The sequence below is a fragment of the Chelon labrosus genome, assembly GCF_963514085.1.
Source record: "Chelon labrosus genome assembly, chromosome: 10".
Lineage (NCBI taxonomy): Eukaryota > Metazoa > Chordata > Actinopteri > Mugiliformes > Mugilidae > Chelon > Chelon labrosus.
Genome location: NC_140360.1, coordinates 12,911,294 through 12,926,756, shown reverse-complemented (window position 1 = coordinate 12,926,756; position 15,463 = coordinate 12,911,294). Strand labels below are relative to the sequence as shown.

Genomic DNA, 15,463 nt, shown 5'->3' with positions numbered 1-15,463 from the left:
GCCATTTTTAAAATGATCGGATCGGAATCAGGCTTCAGCCAAGCCCAATCTTTTGTAGTTATTTATTTGACGACTGCCATAAACCAAAACCACATCCTTGTAGCGCCTTAATGTCTTATACTTCTTCGTTGCCTAGCAACAAAGCTGAAAAAAGACATTATGGAAAAAAATGAAGACTTCTTCTGTTTTAGGGGTAGTTGGCTAGCTTCAAAGCTGCAAAAGATCTAAAATTGTATTCTAGAAAATTAAATCAGGCAGTAATTTGAAAATTATGCAATAGAGATGTTTGGCGAAGTTCCAATAGGAGATTGTTATTAAATACTACCAACTTTTTTTGCCACTCAAAAAAAAAAAAAAAAAAAAAAAAAAAAGAACGTAATACGTAGAGTACACTCAAAAAAAGGCTGCACCAAAACAACAACAACCACTGAACACTGCATTGAAAAGAAGCAAAAGGTTTCCTCGAGACAACGTCAAGAAGAAATATTTTACCAAGAGGGTTACCAAGTTAGACCAGTCTATTTCTGTTTTCAGAACACAGGTTTTCTGGAGCCAGGGTACAAACTACCGTCTATTAGTTTTGACAGCCCTATTTATTAGATTTAATATAGTTGCACAGTGCACACATGATCTAGGAGAATACGATAAGAAAAGCCTTTACGAATTTCTGGGGGGGAAGGACATTTTGTATTTAAGATCAGATCAGAACTCGGATCGGGGGGTAAAAAACCTGATCAGGACATTTCTAGTTTTGGCTATATATGCAACTAGTTGCACTCTGAGTGCAGATCAGTTATTCCAGATGTGTAGACTTTTTCAGGGTGGAAAACTGTTGTATTTGTTAGGATTGGTTCTTAAAAAAAGTGTTATAAGTATAAGGTTCTTAAAACCAACAGACCATCTTATTGCCATAAGGGCCACGTAACAGTAATGTCACTCTATCAAAATAATCTGTGCATCTAAGACAGACTAAATTATATAGAGGGCCATCAAGATGTGACAGGTTTTCACAACAAAGTCAGAATACAGGAAACGCACAACAGGCAGCACTCACACAGTCAAAGCAAGAAAGCTATAAATGAACACAAGAGGGCTAAACCCAGCTGCAGTGAAAAGCATAAATCAACTAGATTGATGTCCATGATTTTACTGGTTTACAGTACAGATAAACAGACATACAGAGATAAAGATAAACAGATACATGAAGAGATTAAACTTCCCATTTTAAGCTGCCTGCTGCCTTTGCCATTTTCACAATGCATTTAAAAAAATGTTTCTCTGTAAAGCTTCTCTTAGTTTTGAAATGTAATGCAGTTTCACTGAAAGGAATTGTTTGTTAAATTTATTTGCATTAATATTTCCATGTTTTGGGGACAGCAAATAAAGTCAGGAGATGCAAAAGCGTGCGAAAAAGCACTGGTCCGGCCAACCAGGTTGAACCGTGTTCGGGGCGTATGCACACATGTGGTATACGCCCTAAGAACTCTGCTCTGATTCAAAAGGTCCTCCATTTTAAGGTCTACTGTAAAAATCACACAGATAAAATGGATAAAATACATTTTAAACAAATGCCAGGAGCAATTATTAGTCAATGGGCAGTTAATAGTCAAATTTAAGAGAGAAAACGTTATTTAAAATAATTTGGGCGCAATACAAACAGAACACTGCTACATAGTTCACATTTTAGAGCATAAAGCGTGTGGCCTGCTTGATGCTTTGCACATAAGTACTGCACAGTGACATTTGTGCAGAAAAACTGGATTTCTAAACTTTTATTGCAAAAATTAGAGAGACTTGTACACGGGAAAGTCTCTTACAGCGCAGCATTAATGTTTGACTGGCACATGTAATACAACATGGAATATGTGTTGTATGGTTTATGTGTTCCTGTTTAAAATTAGGTGTAACATAAATTGTTATACAAAGTTCAGGCTACAGTTTTTGGCAACATTATGGGTATTTATAGATATTTCATGAGCCATAGCTTTTCACTGTTTTTTCATCACATCGTAACTCAAAAATAAAGGTCTTCTTTACTAGACCTTTTTACAATCAATAAAGTGTTTTTTTAATCTTGTTTAACAGTCAGTTACTGTCAGTTTTTGTATAAAGAACTCAGGCAATAAATTTAGGAATGAAATTTACTCCAATCCCTTGTTTTAAATTTTGGTGGAAGGTTTGTCTGTTTATTTGTGATTGGATTTGGCACAGGTCCTTCAAGTTGTCTAAAACTGCAAAAGCTGTGAATCAAACTCACTTTCTGTGGTGCATCACTCTCCACTGCTGTACCTCTAGAGAGTTAACCACTAACGGTCATTTGACAAGGTCTTTAATTCTCTTCATCTAAGCCGTTTTCTTCGACTTCAGTGGGTTTTCCATGTCTGCATGAGCACACACCCATGTCTGGAGCCTTAATGTGTCCCTGTGAATAATTACACAAGTGTATGCATATACCATTGTAATAAAACCCTTGCAAAAGGAAAAAAGTTAAATTTTTAATCAGACCACAAAACCGTTAGCTTTGTAGTAAAGAAAGGTGGATTATAGCATGTCTTTGGGACTTATTTGGTCATGTGGGTGGAGTTCAAACTAAACAGAAAAAGATCTAGCTTTTCTCATCCAGTTCTGACCAAACGGGAGAAATATGCCTCAGCACAACATGACTCCACCAAGAGCTTTCCTGCCCACTTCAACGTTTTTCCATATTAATTATTCAGAAACGTTTCCTGTCTTTTGACACCTGTGAAGGAGTTCAGCCTCTCATTCCATGACGGCAGAGACGGATACTACGTAATTAGGCTTCATATGTTTCCAGTTACGTATGCTGATTTCACTCTTTTTCACTGCCGCCTTCCTCTCCTTCACTCTCCAACTCCTTCACCACTACAGCTAACCACTGCAAAGCAACATGGAAGCCATTAGGTGGCCTCTTATTAAATAGCCAGAACACCGATGTCACTGTATAAATATTGCAATCTGTCAAGGTGATGTCAAGTTTCCACCTAAACTGTAAATTCATTTGAAATTAGTCATCAACCTCTGTGGGAAGAGTTGAGCATTGTGGATCTCATGAACATATACATAATTTAGTGCAACTGTTTGGAAAATTTATTAGCTACTCTGTCACTTCTGATGGATTTAATCAATAGGGAACCTCAAGCAAATATTTATCTTTCAGTAGCTGTTGGCGTTGCGTGCGTGTGTGTGTCGGAGATTCTGCTTGTCTTAATCATTTTTCCTCATGTCAGGCTTTGCTTAGGTACTGACATCTGGGCATTTATAGCACTGGCAAGTAATGGCTGCTGGCTGAAGTTTAGCATACTTCAAGCCATACCTTAGAGGGCTAGGCAGGAGTTTGTTGGACACATATCTCAGCACTAATTTGAGCTACTCCTGAGACAAGGCAAAAGTTTCCCAGTTTGGACTAAGACAGCAGAGGCAACAAAAATAAGTTCATTGTGCATAGTTAATTTGTTTTTATAGAATCTTTAAAATACTGCCTGACCACAATATACCGCCAGTATCTCTTTAAGATCACGTGAAGACTATGAAAGAGAACTGTTGATTATCAGATTTTATTGGAATTTGAATTGCATATTTAACTATATTTTGAGATCTACCTACTATTTAAGTAAAATACTAAACAATAACACTTTGACAACCTGGACTGACAAGACCATGACTGTAACAAAAGTCAAGTTGCTGTTTGTTGTACCATTGCATTAATATGAAAAATCACAGTCTCAGTACTATGCCCCTCACTCTGGGGTCAATCACTGGATCATCTCCACAAGTTTATAAAGATAACAAAAAATATCTTCATGGCAAGACATAACAGTTGACTCCAAATGTGCCAACACACAAATAAATGGGAATGCCAGTTGAGCACCATGTGCAACTAATTATGAACGCTTTTGTGCGCGTGTGTGTGTGGTTTTTGTTTTGTTTTTTCAAGAAAGTATGGGAAGTAAGGAGATAGAGAGACATGACAGGAAGGATAGCGTTCAATTTGTGGGTTCTTCCGATGTCTCATTTATGTATTCATACGCAAATGAAAAGAAATACAAAAAAAGTAATGAGAAACAAAATGAAGGACGTTGTATTAGCAGACTGTTGCAGTAAACCAGAGCTAACACCAATAATTTTACACCCACATACCGGTTCAGATTTACCCTGACAACAGTCCAAATCTTACTCCACCTCACTAAGAACACTTTGTTCTTGTGTTTAATCACTAGAACTGGCAGGGAGACTGCTGTGGTTATGAAATGCAGCCATACATGTCAAAGAGGACAACAGGAAGGATAAAAGCACAGAAAACTGGGTCCTTTTTACATATTTATTTCATTGGTATTCTGATTTGTATATCCAAAAAGTAACCAGTCAAACATTAATAATAATACCAACTCAGTTTTGAGACTTTGGTTGCTTATCGAGTTGTCCTTGGTCTTAAGAAACAAAAGACTTAAGGGTCAGCCATAAATCAACGCAGACCTTGTTTCCCTTGGGCTATTCAGCCACTTGGGGTGTAAAACGCTCAAAGGCAATGAGCACTTGAAAGTCTGGAGCTGTGGACAGATTCTGCCCAGCAATTATCCTGTCTGCGTGCCTCCTAAACACTGCATACCAGATATGTTTGGGCCTCTTCAGCCACAGTCCCAGTTATGGAGACACAGATGCTAATGACACCATATTTTCTGAGCTGCAGAGACAGAGGGCCTCTGGCCATCACTTCTAAAACACATGCCACACAGCCTGCACCACCCACACCACACAGACCTGTTATTGATGACCACTGACGGCTCTCCTTCACTCGACTCAGGGTGGCTGCCATAGGCAACAAAGCAGTAAATACAACGTGTCAAGGTAACATAACTTACTCATAACTACTTATCAGTTACCTACATTTGTCTTGTTAGTGAGGATGAATATCCCTTAAAGATGCGTCCATATACCTGACATGTTTTCTCTTTCCCCGGTAGAGCTGTTTTAGATTTTGTGTTTCTTTTTTGGGCTGCTGACCAGTAAAGAGTAGACTGACAAGCACCTGTCACATGGATTGATGTGTCCAGCTGGTGTGCAAGAGGTGGGCTAAGAGAAAGAGTAGCAGGGGCAGCACACATTAAGTCTCATGGTCAAGATGGGAGGGGTGTGGCTGAGGCCCATGCAGACGATTTGAAGATGATAGAGAGATGAGGTAAGATGGTGGGATATGAGGGTTGGATTATTGAAGGAGAAGGTGACAGGAACTGACTCTACCTTAGATACTTTCAAGGTGACTCGGTATGACAGAACATTCCCAAGTGTTTACTACTGCAAAGAGGGATAGAAAGAGAGGGAGAGGGAGAATTTCAAGGTGCAGGAGCTCTTTGCAGATGTCTAAATACGCAGTAAATCACTCTGAGGACCTGAGGGTGCTCAAATGCTTTTTGACTGAATCCGTCTCCCAGCCCAGCGGCTCCAGAATGACTAAAACATTAATAGGAGTCTTCAGGGTAGCGGCAGTAGCCAGCCCATCCCCCACCAGCAACTGCACAATCCCAGGACTGTGCAAACATAAGGCCAAACCAAAATGGCGCCCATTCAGATGTTGTCCAAATGAGCGTTTTGTTTGAAACCAAGAGAATGCTTAACTGCAAGACAGGCTTGTGCACAAACTATCTATTTGGCCGTGTGTCCCCATTCCCATGAGTCATAAAGCGGCCCCTGGCATTTGAGCAGAGAGGTCTGTGTGTCGAGTTACAGGTGTTCTTTTTAACACGGTTGCTCCAAAAAAAAAAAAAAAAAAAAAAAAAGGTTTATGACTTTTCTTCTATGGAGGGCCAAGGAAACAGAAGTGACATTTTGCTTAAAAAACAAGTTTAAACCTAGGATGTAATCACCTTTATAGCACAATAACAAATAGGCTATGCAACCATACTTCTACAATTAACATACTTTTCTACAAATACCCGCTGAGCAAAAGCACAAAACCTCTCATCACAAAAATGAGTGAAAGCGCTGAGAGGGAGGAAACAAATTACTGGTAAATGAAAGCAAAGAGGAATATGTAATTGTATTAGGGTCCATTATAAATGCATGAAGACTCACTATACCAAATATAAATAGATAAATAGTAGGGAAAAAAAATACAGGACTTCACATTTTTTCTCAATAATGTTCAGTAAGAAGTTTAGTGCAGCGCCATTATTCAAAAGTGCAATAACATTAATGTATCTATTCTTATTGCTCATAAATAGGCCGAGTAGGAAAATGAGTAGTAGTGAAATGAATGGAATTCTTTCAGCAGTTTTATAGGTTCGAAATTATAGCTCCACATTTTAAATTCACTGAACTGTAGCTGGCAACCTTACTTGGAGAGTGAATAAATGTTCTTGTTATGTATGCTGTTTAAACTTCTTGAATGCTTTAACATGTTATGTATATTGTTTTAACATCCTTTTCCAGGGACATTGTGCTATAGATAATATAATCTTCATCTCCCATTTTGTCGCCTCTGACCTCCAAATGGAAAATGACCGGCGTGATTTAATGCTAATGAAGAGAGCCTTAATAGGGGATATAAAAAACTGCGCACTTATAATTATAACAAAGCTTCACAGAACTATATTCACAATTCAAAATCATTTGAATACATTTTGTGGCAATAATGGAAATAATTATTCTTCATTCATTATCATTACATAGATACGCTTAATTTGCACTGTACTTTGTATTTCAGTACATAAGAACAGAAACTGCAATATTTCCACAAAAGGCAGAAGTGGGGATCTGCAAAGTCAAGATTACTGGTGGCTTTCTGCTGCTTTGATGTGTGTGCTCGTCTGCCCCCTGGCAGATGCAGTCGTCACTGCACTAAGGTTTCCTCAGAAAGGAAAACCACTCCCTACAACAGAATAGCCCAGAAAAAAGGTACTGCATCTTATACATATTTAACAATCTGCATTATTTTGCAGTTCATATCAATATGAAGTGTAGCACTTTTCAGACGCAACTGATGTCACCTTAAAGTCCCAGTGTAGCTATACAATCTTTAAATCACACTAGTCAAAAGAATGAGGTGCAGTATGATCATATTGGTATTTAGAGGCTGACAAAAGTCCAAACTCTTGAGTGAAGACTGGGACATGGTAGCTTACATTTCAAAAGCTGCAAGTTAAGACTAACAACAGCCTAGATAAATGTAACCGATGCAAATCATACATTTCCTGGTCACTGGCCTTGTGCATCAAAACATTTAAATAATCTTCTGCCATCCATCTGAAATTAGAGTCTTTCCTCTTTGTGTTCAGATTTTCTGGCAACCTCTAAATGCCACAAATTACAAGTGCTCACCAGTTTTTGGCGGGTGAACTAAGATTAGTTTCAGTCAGAGCCAGGGACCAATGTGTATCTATTTTACACTCTTCAATCAACTTCAGCTTCAATCTAAAAGCAACGGCAACACATATCCATGTATTTCAAAGCATAAGCACCGTAAGGGACATATGACAGAGGACAACACTGCTCATAAAGTTAATGCCAGTTAAGGCTTAAAATCATGTATATATTTTTTTTGTCACTCCATTCTACACAAAGTCTCCATACTGGCTGGTACACTAGCTGTAATGCAGTAAGGTTAGATGTGTTGTTAAACTACCCTCTGTCACAAACAGATGCTGTGTGACTGAACTGCAGAGTGGCCCACCTAAACTGATGATGTGTAAATGTGTACTGCATTACAGTACCTCAACCTAACTAAAGGTGGCAGCACAGCCCCTGACACCAGACTCGGTTAACTGATCACCACCAGAGAGCATCTTTAGAGTCTGGACATAAACCACACGGATGCATTTGGTAGATGGCTGTCAAGTTTGGTGAAGAAATCCTGTATGACAATTAAACCTTCATAAATTCATCAGAACTAAAACCCTACAAAACAACCGTCTACTCTGTCCTTGTTACCATCTTAGGCGAGAAACACAGCACTGCCAATTTCACTCCTTAAGGAGTGCTTTGTGCTCAGTGATACCTTCCCCTGATAAATGGACAGAGGGCAGAACATGCGAGAGGGGCCACTGCAGATGACCATGCATCACTGCACTTATTTCACAGTGCTTAAAGTCTGCTCAGTACAGAATGACATCACTCAACCAAGACCACTGGAGCACAACCAGAGCCTGTAAGGCTATTCAAATTAATTAACAAATGACCTTAGATTAAAAGGGGAGTCACAGATCAGACAATGAAGGCATTTGTCAGTTGAATAGGCTGGGATACTCTCACATGATGCCTCGATAGAAGTGCTTCTCTGCTGCAAAGCCACACTCCCTTGTGGTGATGCAAGTACGATACACACTGTATTATACTAAAGTTAAAATAAAAACAGTGACAAGGTATTGCATAATTTACTTATATCTACAACTATTTCATTGAAGACCCGGCTTGTATTAAAACGCCTTTGGATAGCCTATAAAAGCATCACTGCTTGTTTTTCTATTTGGAGAGGAAAATTCCCCAATAAAGAAGCACCCAGGAATCCTGTCACAGTGCCGTCTGATAAAGTGCGAAATAAGCTGCAGCCAAGATGGTATTTTCTTTTATTTCAAGAACAGACTATATCTGTACCATCTCAGCGAGACAGGTCAATCTCAAGCTTTGCTAATACAGTCCCATGGACAGGGGATAAATCCCTGCTAGGCAACAAAAAGAAGATCAATAAAGAAAGCATGTAAACAAACCACAGTGTAAATGAAGTTGAGACGGATGGAGAATGGGGCAGTGAGCTTGACCAACAGTGCTTCAAATAAAGCACATTGCCAGGGACTGAAAGAAGAATAAAGGGCAGAAAGCCAGGGCGACAGTCAGGGTGGGAGTATAAATGAGGAGAGGAAGATGCACAGCCATGAAACGGAGAAAGGAAAAGGGGAAGAGGCAGAGAGCGTGCGAGGGGATGGGGGAGCGAAAAATCGAGGGAGAGAGAAAAAAATGGTAGTGTAGAAGTGATTTATGGTAGTTGTATAATTTTCTACAACACTGCCCCCCCACCCCCTTTGCTACGGCTCTCCTTACCTCCTCCATATCCCACCCTCCCACTAGGGTGTGCTCCTCCTCACTGTCACACCAAGGAACGGTCCCTGGCCACACCAGCCAGTGATTAAGATTCTGCAGTGATGCGACTGCAGCACTTCGCAAATGGAAGACTGGACATAATTTCCCTAAAATGCTGTTTTTTATCACCTATTTCCCCTTCATCAGCTTGCCGCACACGATTGATAGCTGATGGCACCTCTGACAACTTAACGTTTTTATGGCTAGATTTATGGGCTATCTGCTCCTCTCCTTTTACAGCTCAAACTCTGTAAAAATGCTTATTTCTCAGATAAGGAGAGGGAGGGTGTGTGTCTATGTGTATGGAATGGTATCACACCCAGCTAAATGTATGTATGAGAGAGAAAGGGCCCAACTCTCTGCATTGCAGTTGAGCTCTGTGCTGGGCTTCCAGGACTTTATGGCTACTCTGAGACTGAAACTACCTCTGCATAGCACCATGGATTAAAACAATACTTCTCTGATGCTACAACTAGGACTCTCATCACCCTTCCTTGGCAGCACACATTTGCCGTCATCCTCTGTTTAGGAGATGAACAATTGAACGCAATGGACACCCTTTTTTTTGTGCAAATAATGTGTGCATTGTGACTCTTCTTGCTCAGATATAGGCCCATAATAATTTATTTTATTGTTTTTTTAACAAGGGGCAAAAACTGGCAGATAAAACGGTAAAGGATTAACGATAAAACACCCTCACTATATGAAACACAAGAAGCTCTAAAACATGTTGATCTATTTTTTTCTTTATCGAAAGCCTATGAGCACGTACCATATACGTTAGTTGATTATGATTTTTTTTAAAAAAAGTTTAAAATTTAGTTTGAAAGCCATTATCGGTCTAAAGTTAAGACGGGATTAGCCAGCTGCACGTTAGACGACCTTTGATGGTCGTAAACACCTGAACACCTGAGTACAAACTACCTTTTTGGGTATGCATGTGTGTCTGCACATGCTAAAGCTAGTTAAGAGGCTTTAAGTGTACTGGGGGGCTGGTGGACTTACTGGGTTGCAGGGGAAGTGTGGCCACTGCAGGTTCCCCACCCTCTGGTCAGATTTACAGCCAGTAAGGGCTCCCAGTTAGCCTTCTCCTCTCCACACTGATGAGCCTGGCAGATCCCAGACAGACGCCCCAGGGGACTGGACTGTGACAGGGAAAGGGGGAGGGGAGCAAAAAGAAAGAGAGCGAGAGAGCGAGAGAGAGAGAGAGAGAGAGAGAGAGAGAGAGATGTGAAGAGAAGGGAGGAGAGAGAGAGAAGGAGGGAGAGAACCAGTTTGATGAGATCAGTGATTCATAGACACCCAGGAGGACACACCCTGGAATGGGGTAATACCACACATGTTTTAACTGGGTGGGCCCATAATTCATTAGGGTTACCAAGGCTACAAGGAGCACCTTAGGAGATAGGCCCAAGAAATCACCAGCCTACTGTATATAGAGGGAACATTAATATTCACAGTTGTAATGTGCTCACTCTTAGTGAAGCAGACCAATCTGTTGAAAAGAGAAAACCAGTACATTTGTCTGCATATTTCCACATCAAGTCACAGGTTGCTTTGTATTTTCTACAGCATTTTTTCTTGGCACTGGCATGTGTCTGCATCAGAGAGTGCCAGTGGAAATTTTATGACATGAAATATGTAACTGGAAAAAGCGCAGTTTAAATGTGTTTAAACAGGCCTGCAGCCATCTAGCTGTGCAGCAAATCCAGTATGGTGCTAACCTCTTCCAGAATCAAAACATTTTCAATGCTGCACCACTGTGCCTTATGCTTCATTACGGGTAATATATATGCTAATTAGTGAGCACCATGGCTCTCACTGACAAAATTACACACCAACTTCTTTGTTTATTAGAGTCCATATTTAATCCCGAATTTCAATCTGCCAGAGCAGATCTCAGGACTACCGAAATCTGGACGACGCACAGATAAAGCCTGAAAGTGGAAATGCTGTATTCAAATAATAGGTTCCAACCAAATTAAATAAATTACAACATGTAGGTTCTCATCCTAAAAAGATTTTAAAGGGCTGCTTTTGATACTGTTGTAAGGAGTCTTCCCTCATTTCCCATTTCTATGCTGATTTCTCTTGCAACAGAATTTCTAATCTGTTCCGAGATTTGCACACAAACATATACACACTGTATATACATAGACCTAAGCTCATGAATACAGGATAGTGAAATTGTGTGTGTATATATATATATATATATATATATATATATCACAAGTTAAAATTCACACTCTTCCTCCCCGCTTTTGAGCATGTGACCAAGACAGTGAACATTCACAAATCATTAGAAGCATTTTACCAGGAGATGCAAAACAGCTTTCAGTCTTCACTGGAGAGCTTAAATGCTCCAATTATTCTGTATAACCACTGTTGCTTTCTCTGTCTTGGTTTTTATAGGGGTTCATTGAACAGGTATGATATGATTGTGGCTTTGGAGAACAGACATGTTGTTTCAATTAAATGCAGGGCATTTATTGCCAAGTGAGTCAGATTCCTCATTTCTAGAGGATGATTACGTTGAACAAGACCATTACATCCTTTTTCGGCACCTGGGAGGTCCTGTGTGACTAAAGTGCATTATGTTTTTTTCCTTATCTTATCTTCAAACAGCATTGGCTTGTTGACATCGCACTGTGAACTTCTTGACATGTGTGAAGTATTGAAACAGGTAGCAGTATGACCTCGGTGGAGTAAAAACTCTTCGTCATCTAAATACAAATTAACAGGAGACTATCAATCACATAATGTAAAATATGGTCAGTCCTAAAAGGCCACAAACTGGGTTATCCGTTGAAAAATGGCCTCTTTTTGATTAAGCAATCACATTGCAAGCATAGGCCGCAGCGTTTTCATAAATCACTTCAAACATACATGGCATTTGATTATAACCCATTAGCAATGAGCAACAGTGTGTGTGTATGATGTGCACTGAGGGAGGCATGTGCACGTGCCTCATCTCAGATTTTCCATGGTCTGCTCTTTAGGATGTTCCTCATTAGTGTGAATATTAATGCAACCAGAATGGGGGGGAAGAGGGGAAGAAAAATGTAAAAGGAATTTGGAAGAGCTTTTTAAAAGGGCCATTTCATCAGAATCGTTATTTTTTTGCGGTTCTCTGAAGGCTCGTAACTGGCGGTCTATGAAGAGAGACATGCCGCAGTGGGGCTTAATTTAAAACCAGAAAGGTCACTGCACCAGGAAAGGTCCTCAGCTCAGCCAAAAATATAAAATGAGGAGGAGAAAAAGAAAGCAGTGGGGGAGGAGGAGTGGGCCAAGAAAGAAAGCAAAATGAAAGGAGATCAGAGGATGCCGAATGGGAAGGGGGGACCCTAGCGGGAGGAAACACGTTCAAGTAATTTGGAAAGACAGTGTTATGGAAGGGAGTACAAAAATGGAAAAATACTGAGGAAAAAAGAAAACAGAGGATAATGAACTGAGTTGCAATTGAACTGGAACAGGTTTTTGTTTACTTTAATGGTGTTTTTGCAAGTAATTTGTTATAATGGCCTACAATTTCAGAGAAAAGCACTGCATCCACACATAGTGAAGGATTGCCAATCTGTCCAACAATCTGTGTTGGCAGAAACACAACCCTCCCCAAGCCTTTGCCGAATTAGGCTTCCCATGCTTGGGACTTGACCAGAGTGCTAATGGTCAGATGGGAAATTAGCGTTGCCATATGCAACTCAGCACAAAATAGGTACAACTTTGAAAACTGCATTTTCCCCCCAGAGCAGCCTGTCTACAAGAGATGAGGACACTTGATGTGGCTGAGAAATGCACGTCATGTGTTGAATCCGGCCTTGTTAACAATAATAAACCACTCGAGTCACCCTTCCCCCAGCTCTATAGTGCATTCCACAAACTAACATTCTGGTCTTCAATCATTTGTTTATTTATCAGCTCACTTTAATTGTCCACTGGGTTTTTGACTGCACCACATTACATAAAAGCACACACGAGCCTCATGGCAGCGGCACGACAGCCTCTGATGTAAAGCCTCACGGTTTGCACAGATAAGACGAGTTCAATTTTAATGTTGCTAGCACACCGAGAAGCACCAGGCTCACTTGTAAAACAGAATGCCCCCTTCGCTTGTAAACGCAGCAGCCCAAGAGGAGGAAAGAGATGGGGGTTGGGCCCACTGAGGTGGGGCTGAATTAAAAGGAGGAGAGGTATTCCACTTGTCCAACACCAGTAATCCATCCAATGGATCAATTTCTTCTCTCAAATTCCCAATCCATTCTCAATCTCTTTTAAAAACTAATACCCAACTCCAATCACAGGTGCCATAAAGCATATCTTGTAAAAGGTCATAGTGTGACCTCTGAGTTGTCTAAATTGGATGCTGCTTGACCCACTTTCCTTTGAAATACCGCACAGCCTGCTATAAAAGCTCCCCATACACAATCACATCACCAGTGGGAGCAGCATCCAGCCCATCAGTAGGTGTTCGTTTTGATGTTGTGTCACAGCACAGAGAATTTAACAAGATGCCGGTTGTCTTTGTTGAGGGAAAACAAGAACCAGAACCCAAAAACACAGGCGAGGGAATTGTTCAGGGATAGGTGGATCTGTGCGTGCATGTGTGCTTGCCATAGGCAGCATACCGGCATATAGTGGAGCATCTCTTTGCAGCCAGCCGAGGGAACTGATCAGATGGACGATCAAACACTAATCATTCCCTCACGGCCCATACCGAGTAAAGCTGTCATTAATTTTGCGGAATTACATCAAATCTGAGACATTCTTTATGTGGCCCACGGCCTGTAGACAGTTATACGACAGGGACTGCTGCGCTAAGCAGATGGGGCAGCTTGGCCGTGCATACTAAATACCACCGTCCCCCATTTCTCTATCTCCACCCTCCCAACACTCTGCCCTCCTTCCAGGCACTCTGCCTCTGCTCCTTCTTTCTTTGTTTTCTACCCTTCTAATGCCTTTCCTTGACTATATGGTCATGCAGGCATATTGATTACATCACCCTCCCCACAGCAATGCACATTATTCAACTCAAAAGTGTTCATATTTCTTTACATAGGCGCTTCAGTGAAAACTGAATTGTATTCTAACAGTTTTATTACGCATCAGTTTAGTACAAAGAGAAAATAAATTTAGTGTGATGAGAAAATGAATTGTTTACAGAGATAAATCTTTAATGCCTGTCTCTTGGATGTTGACAAGTATAACAGTTTACTTGCCTATACACAACAGAAGGTCATAATCCCATTTGAGGTTTCCGTGGCAACTGATTACTGCTGAAGGCAAGTTGCAATTTATGACTAGTGACACATACCTGCCATTCCCTTTGAATGAGACATGTGGCAGGCTATATTCAGACAAACCACCTCAGGTAATAAAACTGCAGTAGCACTCAGGGGCTATACCATTTTCTTACGTTGAGAGGAATTCCAAGCCAAGCTGCAGGAAATCAGCAGATGACAGGGATTAAATTTGTGTGGAACAGTTCTACAGCCAATAAATAAACAACATGCTCAAGCAATTGTGCCAGAACAGTTGTTAGAGTTTAAGAGTTTTTTTTTCTACATAATGCTTGAAAGCGTAAATATTAGTCTAAGTCCTCCAAAAGACAAAACTATAAATTCAAATGCATGCGTGTGCAAGTTTTAAGGGCAGAGGTGGGACATTATGGCAGACAGAGGAGCCATAACAGCAGGCAGCCAGGTCAAGATCAAGCAGTTTCATGGACAATCCACTTTTAGCTTAGTCTCTATTATGGTGAAGCCTCACGTTGCTACTGCGCAACCATCTTTTAACTTCACACATGAGCGATTCTTCAAAGCCAAGGCTATCTGAGATATGCTGAAACGTTTTATCACATAACGGTATCACAAAAGCCCAAAAAATTAGCAAAACAGTAACAAAGCCAGTGAGAGACTATAATCAAATTAGTCTTACATTGTTGGGTAGAGTACAAATAGCACTATGTGTATCATGTCAATGTTTTTAAAAACCAAACCCTGAAAATTTCAATGCACAGCAATGACTCCGAGTTGCGAAAACTAAAAAAAAAAAATCTTTTACGAAAAGGAAGTTCAATCATATCTCTGCCCAACGAAAGACCAGAGCTACCTATACTAGCATTATTTCTCCTTAACATATTGAATTAAACATTTTAGATAAAGCATTCTTTCATTATAAAAATTAACTAACTTCATAGCATCTGCAGCATTGTTTATTCAGTGTGTTCATGGAAACGCACGTGAACACAGTCACTTGGGGATGGTTTCCCTACACAGGAAACATAGTCCATTTACTTTGCTGATAACTACATCACTGCATAATTCTGAAATGTTCAGAAGTTTAATATTTAGTTATTTGTGATGCCGTGTATATA

The 15,463-nt window shown here is 40.2% G+C and overlaps 1 long non-coding RNA gene across 1 annotated transcript in view; it reads right to left on the bottom strand.

The window, feature by feature from the left end:
- Positions 1-15,463, bottom strand: part of LOC311493989 — a 33,397-nt gene that overhangs the window by 13,232 nt on the left and 4,702 nt on the right. Inside the window, exon 2 of the long non-coding RNA XR_014699259.1 lies at positions 10,096-10,235. This is a non-coding gene — a long non-coding RNA (uncharacterized lncRNA). The remainder of the gene's footprint in view (positions 1-10,095; positions 10,236-15,463) is intronic.